The sequence below is a fragment of the Kogia breviceps genome, chromosome 6 (assembly GCF_026419965.1).
Source record: "Kogia breviceps isolate mKogBre1 chromosome 6, mKogBre1 haplotype 1, whole genome shotgun sequence".
In the NCBI taxonomy this organism is placed as follows: domain Eukaryota; kingdom Metazoa; phylum Chordata; class Mammalia; order Artiodactyla; family Physeteridae; genus Kogia; species Kogia breviceps.
This window is the reverse complement of record NC_081315.1, coordinates 67,808,099-67,820,378: the sequence shown is the minus strand read 5'-3', so window position 1 is coordinate 67,820,378 and position 12,280 is coordinate 67,808,099. Positions and strand designations below refer to the sequence as shown.

Genomic DNA, 12,280 nt, shown 5'->3' with positions numbered 1-12,280 from the left:
TCTCTAAGGCAGGGTTCTCTAACCTTGGCACTATGGACATTTTGAGTTTGTATAATCTTTGTTATGGTGACTGTCCTGTGTGTTGTAGGATATTTAGCAGTATTTCTGGCTGCTAGGATGCCTGAAGCAACCTCCAGTTGTGACAACTAAAAATGTCTCCATACACAGGCATTTCATTTCATTTAATACTTAACATTTAGTTGAGAGCCGGTGTGCACCAGCGAACAGGGGTCAGTCAGACAGGTGGTTTCTCTTCTCATGGAACCTACATTCTCATGGTGGGGTTGGGGCATGATTGGGGGAGGAAGTGAACACAGCAGACAGACAAGCCAGTATTGGGATTGAAGAATACAATTCTTCTGTAAATCAGGCCTCGTGGAGATTCTGATGTTAATATGACTTATGGAAAGAATTTAGCTTCCATGTTCTGCAACCATTCAGAAAACTGAATGGCAAACAAAATGAACTTTACGTCCTCTCCCCATCCTTTTTACAGAAGACACTTTTATTTGGTAATCTCACAAACTGATCAGAGATGCTCTTGTGAGCCTTGAATACAAAACTCCCACTTGTTAGCCTCTTGAATTCTTCAGAAAACAAACCTTGAATATATGCCATTTACAAAAATTTCAAAACATTTCCTAGGTTTCCTAAGGAAGGTTGTTTATTTGTAAACCACGTAAGCCTGTCTCTAATTCTTCCCGTCCCAGCCTCTCTAGCCTGGCCCAGCTTTTCGTCCTGCTGTTCCACTGGAACTTCTTATCAAGGCCAAGGGTAGGATACCTCTTACCAGGGCTGAGTACCCTCCTCAGCCTGCCTGCACCCTTCCTCTCAGTTGCCCACTCCCTCCTTGATTGATTTTCTTTACTGTGGCTTCCAGGACACTGCAGCCTCCTGGCTTTCTTCCAGCCACATTGGCTTCCTGTCCTGTCTCCTTTGCAGGCTCCTTTTCTTGGTGTTTGTGTCTCCTGGGCCTCTTCTCTCTCCATAGGCACTCGCTCTTGCTGACCTCATGGCTATAGCGCAGTGTACAAGCTGGCCACTTCCAGATGTGTCCTCCCTGACCTCCAGACGTGTATACCCTGCTTCTCTTCTAGATCTCCACTGCAATGACTGAAAGGCGTTTTGCAAAGCCGGGCTCTCCTCCATAGCCTTCTCTGTTTCCATGGGGGTCGCTGGCTTTTCCTTTACAATAGAGTCAGACTCCATCACCTTCCCATGGATTGTTGCAATAGTCTCTTAAGTGGTCTTTCAGATTCTAACCACCACTCTCCCCCCACCCCTACACCCCCACCCCCAACAAGCATCACTGTTTACTGTAGCTGCCAAAGAGATCTTTCTAAAACACACTTGACAAACCGTGTTACTCTGAGGTTTCCCTAGTCAGTAAAATCCCAAGTCCCTGTCAGTGACCTCCAGGGCTCTAGAAAATCAGCTCCCACCCACCTCACCTCTTCCTGCTCCTTCACTTTCTCTGTTCCAGTCACATTGTTGTTTCTGACTCTGAGACACGTCCCCACCTCAGGACCTTGCACCCCTGTTCCCTCAGCCTGGAATGATCCATTCTTACGTAACTTTACCTCCTTCAATTCTTTATTCATGTCTCTTTCTCAGTGAGACCTCCTCCCCACTCAGCCCCTTCTATCTCCCTTACCTTAGGGCTTCAGAATATGTCATCTCAAAATATGTCACTTTGGCATATTGGTTATTTTGAACTAAAGTTATTTGAGAAACATCCACTACAAGAAGTAAACTCTTGGAACTTCCCTGGCAGTCTAGTGGTTAAGACTGTGCTTTCACTGCAGGGGGCATGGGTTCAAACCCTGGTCAGGGAACTAGGATCCCACATGCCCTGCAGCATGGCCAAAACAAAACAAAAAAAATCCCAAACAACAACAACAGGAAAACCCTACCACTCATAAAAGTCACTTAAGAGACAAAAAACAGAAGTAAACTCTTACCCTCCTTTTTCCCTGAGAAAGCAGGAGATAAATCTGCCATGTGAAAGGTGCCCTCCCCAGTGAAACTGAGCAGGACCCGGCAGGGCTCTCCTGGGTACAAAAACCCCTCTATGTCTCTGTTTCTTGTTTGTTTGTAGAAAAGGGCTTTAATCTCCTAGGCCTTCTCTGAGTTCCAAAGAGCAGGCACAAGCAGTTACTAATTAGAGGAGTGAGGGAATGCAGACACAAAGGAAAAGCAGTCAAGAAACAATACTGCAGAGAGAAAAAGAGTCCTGCTTCCTCCTCAAGTGCTATACATAGCAATCTGATGCATATCTTTGAGTTGTTCTGCAGGAACTAAGACCCCACTCTGGTGGAGGATAGTGACTACAAGCTGACCACAAGCACATAGACTGCAGACTGGCTGGAACCAGAAGGTTGATGATTAAGGTTCCTGGAACACCACCTGGTTACCTCACCACCAAACAATCAGAAGGAAGGCATGTACCCTGCAACCCTCACCCTAATTGTTGCCTTTAAAAGCCTTTCCCTGAAAGCCATCTGGGACTTTTGGGTCTCTTGAGGATGAGCTGCCCATTCCTCTTACTTGGGCCCTAAAATAAATGCTGTACTTTCTTCACCACAACCTGGTGTCAGTGGACTGGCTTTGCAGTATGGTGGGTGAGTGGACCCAGGTTTGGTCTGGTAACACCAGGAGGGTAGAACACATCCTTATCACCAGACAGGGAATTTAGGGCCAAACAAACCTTGTGTAGGGTAGGAAAAATAATAGCCCTCTATCCTTTTAGGTTCTTGGTTGACACCCATCTGTAATAAAAGATAGTAAACAGGAGACAAATAGAAGTCTAATAACATGTATACCTTCTGCATACATGGGAGATACCCAGGAATACTGAGTAACTCCCCCGAATGGCCCAAGCCACCACCTTAAATACCATCCAGCTAAGGACAAAAGAAGATGTTAGGGAGTGGGAGAGCTGGTTATGGGAGGCTACAGGCAAAGCACAGTTGACAAGAGTATGGTTTTTACACAGATTTAGGTCTTTGCCTTCTGCATTGGTAAGACTATAGAGATGTAGAGTCATCTGCCTCTTTTTGGCACAGAGAGGGAGATACCCTTACAAATAAAGATTTCATTTATAAATGTAAATGATTTCATTTATAAATGTAAATGTTTCTTACAAAAGGGTAGCTTCCTGCTTGATCACTTCACAAGTCATCTTTTTATGGGGCTCCCATGCATACAAAATTAAATTTGTTTTTCTCCTGTTAATCTGTCTTATATCCATTTTATTATTAAACCAGCCAAAGAAACTAGGAGGGAAGAAGGGAAGATTTTTCTGCCTCTACACCCTGTTTGTTTTTTCCCCATTGCACTTCCCACCTTCCATATTATATAATTTATTTACGTTGTTTTTCTCTCCTCTGACTGGAATGTAACATACCAATTTCAGATGTAGCAAAGATTTAAAAGTAAAAAATTACAACCATTATCCTGCATGATACACAAGTGCACAAAGACATGTAAAATCATGGCAGTAATGTTTATAATAGTAAAAAACGGGAGAGGCAAATATCTCAGTATAAAGGGATTTCATAATACATACACTGAAATGATTTCAAGTGATTAAATATATATATACACATATACTGATATAGAAGATGGCTGGTACCAAATATAAAATAAAGAATAGGGCTTCCCTGGTGGTGCAGTGGTTGAGAGTCCTCCTGCCAATGCAGGGGATGCAGGTTCGTGCCCCGGTCCGGGAGGATCCCACATGCGAAGCGGCTGGGCTGGTGAGCCATGGCCACTGAGCCTGCGCATCCAGAGCCTGTGCTCCGCAACGGGAGAGGCCACAACAGTGAGAGGCCCGCGTACCACAAAAAAAAAAAAAAAAAAAAAAAAAAAGAATAAACCTACCAGTATGGGAAAAATATTTACAATGCAAGAGTCAAATATTCCTATTTAAGATTTTCATTTTGAAAAGAAAGAATGCAACAAAAAACAGACAAAGTTAGTAGGAAATGTCAGATATGTTCCCATTTACATCAGAATTAAGACAAAAATGTCCACACATTATTCTGGAGGTTCCAACAAAATATTCAGATAAGAAAAAGAATATGGATCTTTATAGATTGAAAAGGTAATGAAAATTACCTTTACTTGCAGATAATATGATTGAATACTCAGAAAACTCCAAAGATCCTGCTAGAAAAACTTTTATTAAAAAATATAGAAATAAGAGCATTCAGTAAGGTGGCTGGGTGAAAACAATATGTAAATATCCATTGCTTCATCTATAATAACAATAAAAAAAATTAAATCTTTTTGAAGACAACTTAAGAACACTACTGAAAGTTACAAAAGAAGACTTGAAAAGGCATGGCATGTCCTCAGAGACTTGACACCAGAAACATGGTGATTCCTCCTCATTCCATCTATGAGAGGACTAATGCTATAGGAGATTGGGCCCATTATTATAATAACAGTAACAAACTGTGAGATACTGTCCATGAATAGTCAGATCAAAGAAACGACATAGGAAATAAAAACATAGACCAAAGTGTATATGGGAATTTAGTACATAAAGGTGAGACTTAAAATCACCACAGAGAAGTGAGCTCAATAAGTAAATGGTATTAAGACAACTGGGTAAAGCACCAAGGAAAAAACTTAGGTTGTTAGCTCTACAACCTTTGAATCAGCTGATTCAAAGATTTCATGGTTTAAAATGAAACTATTAAAAGTATTAGAAATAAACAATGGGGTATGTTTTCAAAATCATCTCAGAGAGGGGAACTCTTAAGAGTTTTTAGGATTGGCATAGAAGCCATAAGTGGAAAACCTGATATGTTTAACTACATAAAAATTAAAGTTTCCCCTTGGGAAAAACTGTTGTAAGATGAACATGACAAAAGTTATAGGACAAATTAACTGGCTAAAAAATATTTATACTTCAAGTCACAGGCTGAGAGTGTGATTTATAATAAATATATATTTGACACAGAGCTCCTAAAACCCTTGAAATTTCCTACGTTTAACAGCAATGGGATTATCTTTTCTTATAATATTTGGTCTTTTGTCATCATTTCTTGAATAGCTCCAAAGTCAACCGCAGGTGAACTGAGTTTCATAAGGTGACTTTTGGAAAGGCCCTAAGGATTGGGGTTTGCTGCCTAGGAAGCCAAACGAGTGATCAGAGGGCTGGAACTTACAGTCCCCGCTCTACCAGCCTCCAGGAAGGGGAGGGGAGAGAGGCTGGAGGTTGACTCAAACACCAGTGGCCAATGATACTCATTTGTGCCTTTGTAATGATGCCTCCCTAAAAACCCCCAAAGATGGGGCCCAGGTGTTCTTGACGAGCATTTGGAGATGGGGAGAGGGTGCTATGCTCAGAGGGGTTGGGAGGCAGGTCCGTGCCCCTTCCCACACACCTCGCCTTATGCATCATTTCCATCTGGCTGTTCCTGAGTTAGAAGAAACCGGCAATGTAGTCAGTAGAATGTTTTCCTGAGTTCTGTGAGCTGCTCTAGGAAATTAAAGGAAACCAAGGAGGGGCTGTGGGAAGCACAGGCGATGACGCGGGCTCTTGACGGCTCCCCAGCTGTGTGGGGTGGGTGGCACTGGCAGTTTTGTGGGACTGAACCCCTAAGCCTGTGGGAGCTGATGCTGTCTACAGGTGCGTGGTTGCAGAATCACAAATTGTGGGACCCCCAGCTGACCTGGCAGGACTGTTTGATGTGTGAGAGGAGAGCAGACACACAGGGTGGGGGTTGTTCCTTACAAAGACTAAGGGCAGAATTCTCTAATATAAAAAGAGCAACTGCCACCGAAAGGGCCAAGCACAGGAACAGAGTTCACAGAAAAGAAAACACAAATGCTTCATAAGCCTTTGAAAAGAGGATAAATCTCAGTCATAATAAAAATGAGAACTCACCTGCACTGAGATAGCAAACCAGACGTGAGAACGTGTTAACTGCTCCAAGAGCGAGGGTGTGGGAAGCAAGCGCACTCGTGTCCCACTGGGACCTGTAAACTGTGGAAGGCAAATTTAGAAATATCTGTCAAAATCACAACTGCATATGTCCTTTGACCCAGCAGCACTGCTTCCAGGAATTTATCCTGGGGATATACTCCCACCAATTCGAAAGCATTAATTTCGTGATTATTTGTTTTAACCAAAATTAGAATACAAATTAAATGTCCATCAAGAGAGGATTGATTAAATAGCACCATCAAAAAGAATGAGGCAACCTTCTATTTACTGAGAAAAAATAATCTCCATATATGTTTTCTAGTAAAAACAGGGTACAGACTAGATAGTATGCTACTGTCTGTGTAAAAAGAAGATAAGTGTACATCTTCCTTATATATGCATTTCCTTATGTATCCATTGACTCTCTCTAAAACTGTAAAAACTAGTATCTTTTGTTGCCTCTGAGAAGGGGAATTAGGTGGAAGTGAGACTTCATTGTATATCCCTTTCTACCTTTTGAATTTTAAATCTTGATTTTTATACCTATCCAAATATTAAATTTCAGATTTTAAAAAGCAAAGCAAAGAAAAATAAGCAAAAGATAAATACATGCAGCTTGTAGATGATACATAGTGGTCAAAACTATAGGCACACCTCAGAGATGTTGCAGGTTCCGTTCCAGACACCACAGTCAAGTGAATATCACAATAAAGCGAGTCACATGAATGTTTTGGTTTCCCAGTACAAATAAAAGTTATGTGTACACTATAGTCTATCAAATGTGCAATAGCATTGTATCTAACAAAACAATGTACATACTTTAATTAAACAATACCTTATTACTAGAAAGTGCTAACCATCATCTGAGCCTTCAGCAAGCTGTAACCTTTTTGAAAGAGTAACATTGTGAAAATTACCCAAATGTGACACAGAGACAAGAAGTGAGAAGATGCTGTTGGAAAAATGGTGACGAGTTACTCAAGGCAGGGTTGCCACAAACCTTCAATTTGTACCAAACACAGTATATTTGAAGAGTAATAAACCAGTAGCTCTCACTAGAAAGGTGACTCTGGAGTGGGAGACTGAAAGGTAGAGGCTTAACAAGGGATTTGGGGTGCTTTATTCTATTTCTGTATTAGTTAAGATTTTTACAGTGACTAGGTATTGTTTTCTAATTAATAAAGAAATGTTCAACATATATTAAAATTTAAAATGTAAGTTACAACCCAGCGCACTTAATAAACCACCTTTTAAGTAATAACATGTGCCATATATACAAAGAAAATCTGGTGTTTGCAAGAAAGGAGTGTGGGTGGATTGAACATACAGACTTAACTACTTTCCTCCTTAGACCCCTAGAATGATAATAAAGAAAATTTTAAGGCATAAACTCACAATTACCAAAGAAAAGGAGAGGAAATGCCTTTTTGAAACGTGGAGATTGTAAAACAGGTGGAAGAACACTTCCAGAGTGTGGCCAGCCTGCCCGGAGGACAGTCTCTGGGCTGGTGCAGTCCTGAGATTAAGGCCCTGAGCCATGATGTAAATCAACATCTGTCAGCAAGTGTGAAGATGAGCTGAAGTTTTCACAGCAAGACTTCTCAGCAGAGGACCTGGTGTGTTGGTTTGCATTCCCCTGCAAGCTCCTTATCTCCTGGGGGGCCAATAACAAATAGTTCAAGGATGGCCACTGGGGTAACTCCAGGCTGTGTTAACTCTCTGCACAGGCTCCGGATGCGCAGGCTCAGCGGCCACGGCTCACGGGCCCAGCCGCTCCGCGGCAGGCGGATCCTCCCGGATCGGAGCACGAACCCGCGTCCCCTGCATCGGCAGGCGGACTCTCAACGACTGCGCCACCAGGGAAGCCCATCTCTTGGCCTCACATTTCTAGCTCACTTGTGCTTCCACTGCTCCACAGAGACTGCTGTTATCAAGGTGACTAGAGGCTTCCGTGTCTCTGAGATGGTTCTTACCTCTTATTTCCTAGGTGTCAGCAGCTTCGGAATTTATCATGCCCTCCTTGATATACTTTCTTTACTTGGCTTCCAGGTCAAAAATCTTTTTTTTCTTTTTCAGTGTTTCAAATTTGATATATTTGTTTCATTGATTACATCAAAAATTCCACAGAAGTCCATACTGTGGGCCAAGTGTTTCATAAAAATTTCTCGGAGAACCATCTTATTTGGACAGGCAGTTTATTGACATTTGATAAATGATGGGTAATCTATCATTGAAAGGATTCCTTTTAAACATTCACTGATGGCTTCCCTGGTGGCGCAGTGGTTGAGAATCCGCCTGCCGATGCAGGAGACGCGGGTTCGTGCCCTGGTCCGGGAGGATCCCACATGCCGCGGAGCAACTAGGCCCGTGAGCCATGGCCGCTGGGCCTGCGCGCCCGGAGCCTGTGCTCCGCAACGGGAGAGGCCACAACAGTGAGAGGCCCGCATACCGCAAAAAAAAAAAAAAAACATTCACTGATCTGCAGGTCACCACAATCTTGGGGTTTTTTTCCACCTTACTGGTGGAATTCTCAGTCTCCTTTGCTCTTTCCTCTTTTCCTACCCCTACTTTTAACTTTAAATACAGTAAAAATTCACTGTTGGTATGCAGCTTTATGACTTGAAAATGTACATGTAAAGTTGTATAACCAATACCACAATAGTAGTGGACTTTGGGGAGGTTGAGATGAGGTGAATGTCTTTTGCGCGTTGGCCAGATGTGAATCGTTGGGAGCCAGAGGATGAGCTGTGGTGGACAAGATAATGCTCCCCCGCCAAGATTTTCATGTCTTTATCCCAAGAACCCATGAACTTATTCCCTCACATGGCAAAAGGGACTTTGCAGGTGTGATTAAATTAAGCTCCATGAAAGATGGAGGTGCTGGTGGGCCCAATGTAATCACAAGTGTCCTTATAAGGAAAAGAGGAAAGCAGGAGAGTCAGTGAAGGTATGACAAGGGAAACTGGCAGATTAGAAGATGCTACACTGATGGCCTTGAAGACTGATGAAGGGGCCTTGAGCCAAGGAATTGTGGGCTGCCTCTGGAAGCTGGTAAAGGCAAGAAGGAAGTAATCCATTTCTTTCCTGAAGCCCCCAGAAGGAATGCAGCCCTGCCAACACCTTGATTTTAGGACTGTTTACCATCTTTACTGTAAGATGGTAAATTTGTGTTGTCTTAAGCCACAAATGTTTTGTAATTTGTTATAGCAGCTATAGGAAACTCTTACAACAATCAAGAGAAAGAACAGTGTCCGCAGCCCTTTTCCCCAAAATACCCTAGTTCTACATTCCCTTTATACTCAGACCTTACCCCCACTCTTAACTGTGGGCAAGGATAGATCTGTTCCACACCTCCAATAGTTTTATCTTTTCCAAGATGTCATATAAATGGAATCCTATAGTATGTAGCCTTTTGAGTCTGTCTTCTTTTGCTTAGCGTAATACATTTGCTATCCATCCATGTCCTGAGTGCCAATAGTTCATTCTGTTTCATTACTGAATAGTATTCCAGGAAAGTACCACAGTTTGCTTATCCATCTCCCAGTTGAGTGACTTTTGGCTTGCTTCCCAAAAGGAAGTGATTGGGGTGATTATGAATAAACCTGCTGTAAACACTTGTGTAAAGGTTTTAGTGTGAACTTCCCTGAAGTGAAGCTTGCATTTCATTTGGGTAAATACCTAAGAGTGGGATTGCTGAGTCATATGGTCTAACTTTATTTAAAGACAAAAGGTTTTTATTCAAAAAACACCAAGTATTAAAAAAAAAACTCTTTTATTCCCCTGTACAGTATTTCAAGCAGATAAAACCAGAAGGCCACATGCTGCTCAAAACACAGCCCCAGAGAGGATGCGGAATGTACACCATCCAGAACTGCTTTTCATATATCCACCCTATATACATAAGTCAGCTACGCCCCTCCCCCATCACCCACGAACCCCATACCCACTTGGGAAACCAGGCCAGGTGACCCGCAGCAGTCAGGGAGCTGCAGCAGCTGTCCCACCTGAGTCCTGTCACCCTATGAAGGAGCAGAGCAAGTGCTGCAGCCCTCCCCAAAAGGTCCCCAAGTCAGAGAAGGAAAGAAGAAAAGAAAACTATGGTTGCAACCATGAAAGCTTGAAGCAGGAAGGGAACCAATTAAATAAATACATAAATACATAATGTTGACCTCCAGGTTAAAATGTGCATCTTTCATAAAAAGCCAAAACAAAACAAAACAAAACAGGTAAAATAACTTAAAGGCAAAATTAAAAAGAATTAGATCAACTACAGTCCTTTTGTACACTATCATGCCAACTGTACACACATTTACAGTTTTGTGGGGTTTTTTTTTGGATTTGCGTTGCTTGTGCATTTTGTGTGTGTGTGTGTGAGGTCTTGGCTTAGAAACAGTTAAGTAAAAACCAAAAAGGAAGACCAGTTCACTTGGGAGTTTTACTAAAGGAGGTGGAAAAAGAGCAGGTGGCTCAGCGTTTGGCCCTGTAGCCTCTTCCATGGCACCTTTCACATGAAGGACGGGGGTGAAGGGGTGGGGGAGAAAGAGAGGGAACCAAACCCAGGCAGATTTTTGGAGAAGCAACAAGTAAAAGACGCAAGTTCAAGTGTTTTTCCCAGCATGGCCAGAGTCCCCATAGAAGGCACTCAGAGGAGGCGGAAGAGGTGACAGGGACTTAAAATGGTGATAGTAGTCCTATCCCACCCCAACCCGATTTCCCCCTACCTGACCCATCGCGCATTCAGAACTCTTGATGAAGGGAACAGTTCCATGGCAGAATTCTGACACACGCCCAGCCACCCACTCCCAGGGATTTTGCAGAGTCCAGTGATGCTGGACTCCATGAGAAGGAGAGCATCTGTGGGAGAAGACGAGGCCTAGGACGGCTAGAGTGGAGTCTCTTCCTCCCTTTGGGAGGCAGCCTCCAGGGCCTGGGGTCTGGAATGAGTTGTAAATGTTGTTCCTGTATCAAGCACTGTCCTGCTTGGAGAGAAGTTTCACTGGTACTTGGGACGCTGGGAACAGATACTTCCCCTCCTGTGAGCATCTGACAGAGAGGGGAAAACCTTCCAGAAAAGCTATTTGCTGGGCCCTGGTGACAGGCTGTGGAGATGGATCTCAGCAGTTTCCTGGGGCAGGAGGACATCTTGCATCCACGGATGGTTCTGGATTTCTTCGAAGGATGGCTGATCTGATGGTCTCAGGGCCAAGTAGAATCTAATGAGATGCTGTCACCCTGAAGAGAGCCTCTGCCTGAAGAAAACTTGGCCTCAGTGAACTCTTCATTATGCTCAAAGGGAATATCTCCATAGACCATATCCTACAGCAGGATCCCCAGAGACCAGATGGCCACCGACCTGCCATGGTAGCCATGGCGGCAGTTCCACTCTGGAGGACTGTACACTCGGGTCCCATCGAAGTCCGCGTAGACGGCGTCCTTGACCCGAAGTCGATGAGCTTGAGCTCGCAGCGATTGAGGCGGATAATGATGTTCTGGTCCTTGATGTCACGGTGCCTCCAGGACCTGCCAGAAGAAGTTGCGGGCCAGTTCTTCCTGCAGGGCCCCACTTTCCGTGATCAAGTCCAAGAGGTCTTGCGCCAGCTCGGGCCTCTCCAGGATCAGGACGAAACGGTCAGGCCTCTTGAACCAGTCCAGGAGCCGAATGACACCGGGGAAGCCCAAGCTCACTTTCTTCAGCAGAACCACTTCCATAGACACTCGGATGCCATTAGGCAGCTCTCCGCAGTCGGAGATCTAGTCCTTCTCCACTTGCTTGTTGGCCACCGGCAAGTTGTCGGCGACACAGATGCCTGAGTGGTGGGCCCACTTGGTACTGCGACTCCAGGGGCTCCTTCTCCTTGCCAGGTGCCAGCTTGGTGCCGTGCAGGTCGTGGCAGGGCGCGACGCGCAGGTGGGCAAGCAAGTTGATTTTGGAGAAGAGCATCCCAACATCCAGGGTGTCGGCGCGGGGACTGTGTCTGGAGGAGCTGAGGCAGGACCTGGGGCTGGGGTTGTGTCAGTGGCTGTGCCTACGGCTGGGGCTGAGGCTGCGGGTGGCGCAAAGGGCCAAAGGCAAGTCGGAGGACTCCTGGGGGCGCTGCCGGGCTGCGGGCCGACAGACACGCTGGCGGGGTCAGGTAGCCCCAAGGGCAGCGGGGCGGGCGGCTCCTGGGGTGCGTGCAGTAGCGCCCGGGCACAGGGAGTTTGTAGGTGCTGCTACCGCCGCCGGTGCCGCTTCCTCCGCCGGTGCCGCTTCCTCCGCCACTGCGGCCCTGGTCTAACTTTAAAAGAAGCTGACAAACTATTTTCCAAAGTAACTGTGCCATTTTGCACTCCTACCAGAAA

General features: G+C 44.6%; 1 pseudogene; it reads right to left on the bottom strand.

Annotated features, from left to right (window-relative positions):
• Positions 1-11,012: 11,012 nt before the first annotated feature.
• Positions 11,013-12,070, bottom strand: LOC131758027 (serine/threonine-protein kinase pim-1 pseudogene; annotated as a pseudogene).
• Positions 12,071-12,280: the final 210 nt, after the last annotated feature.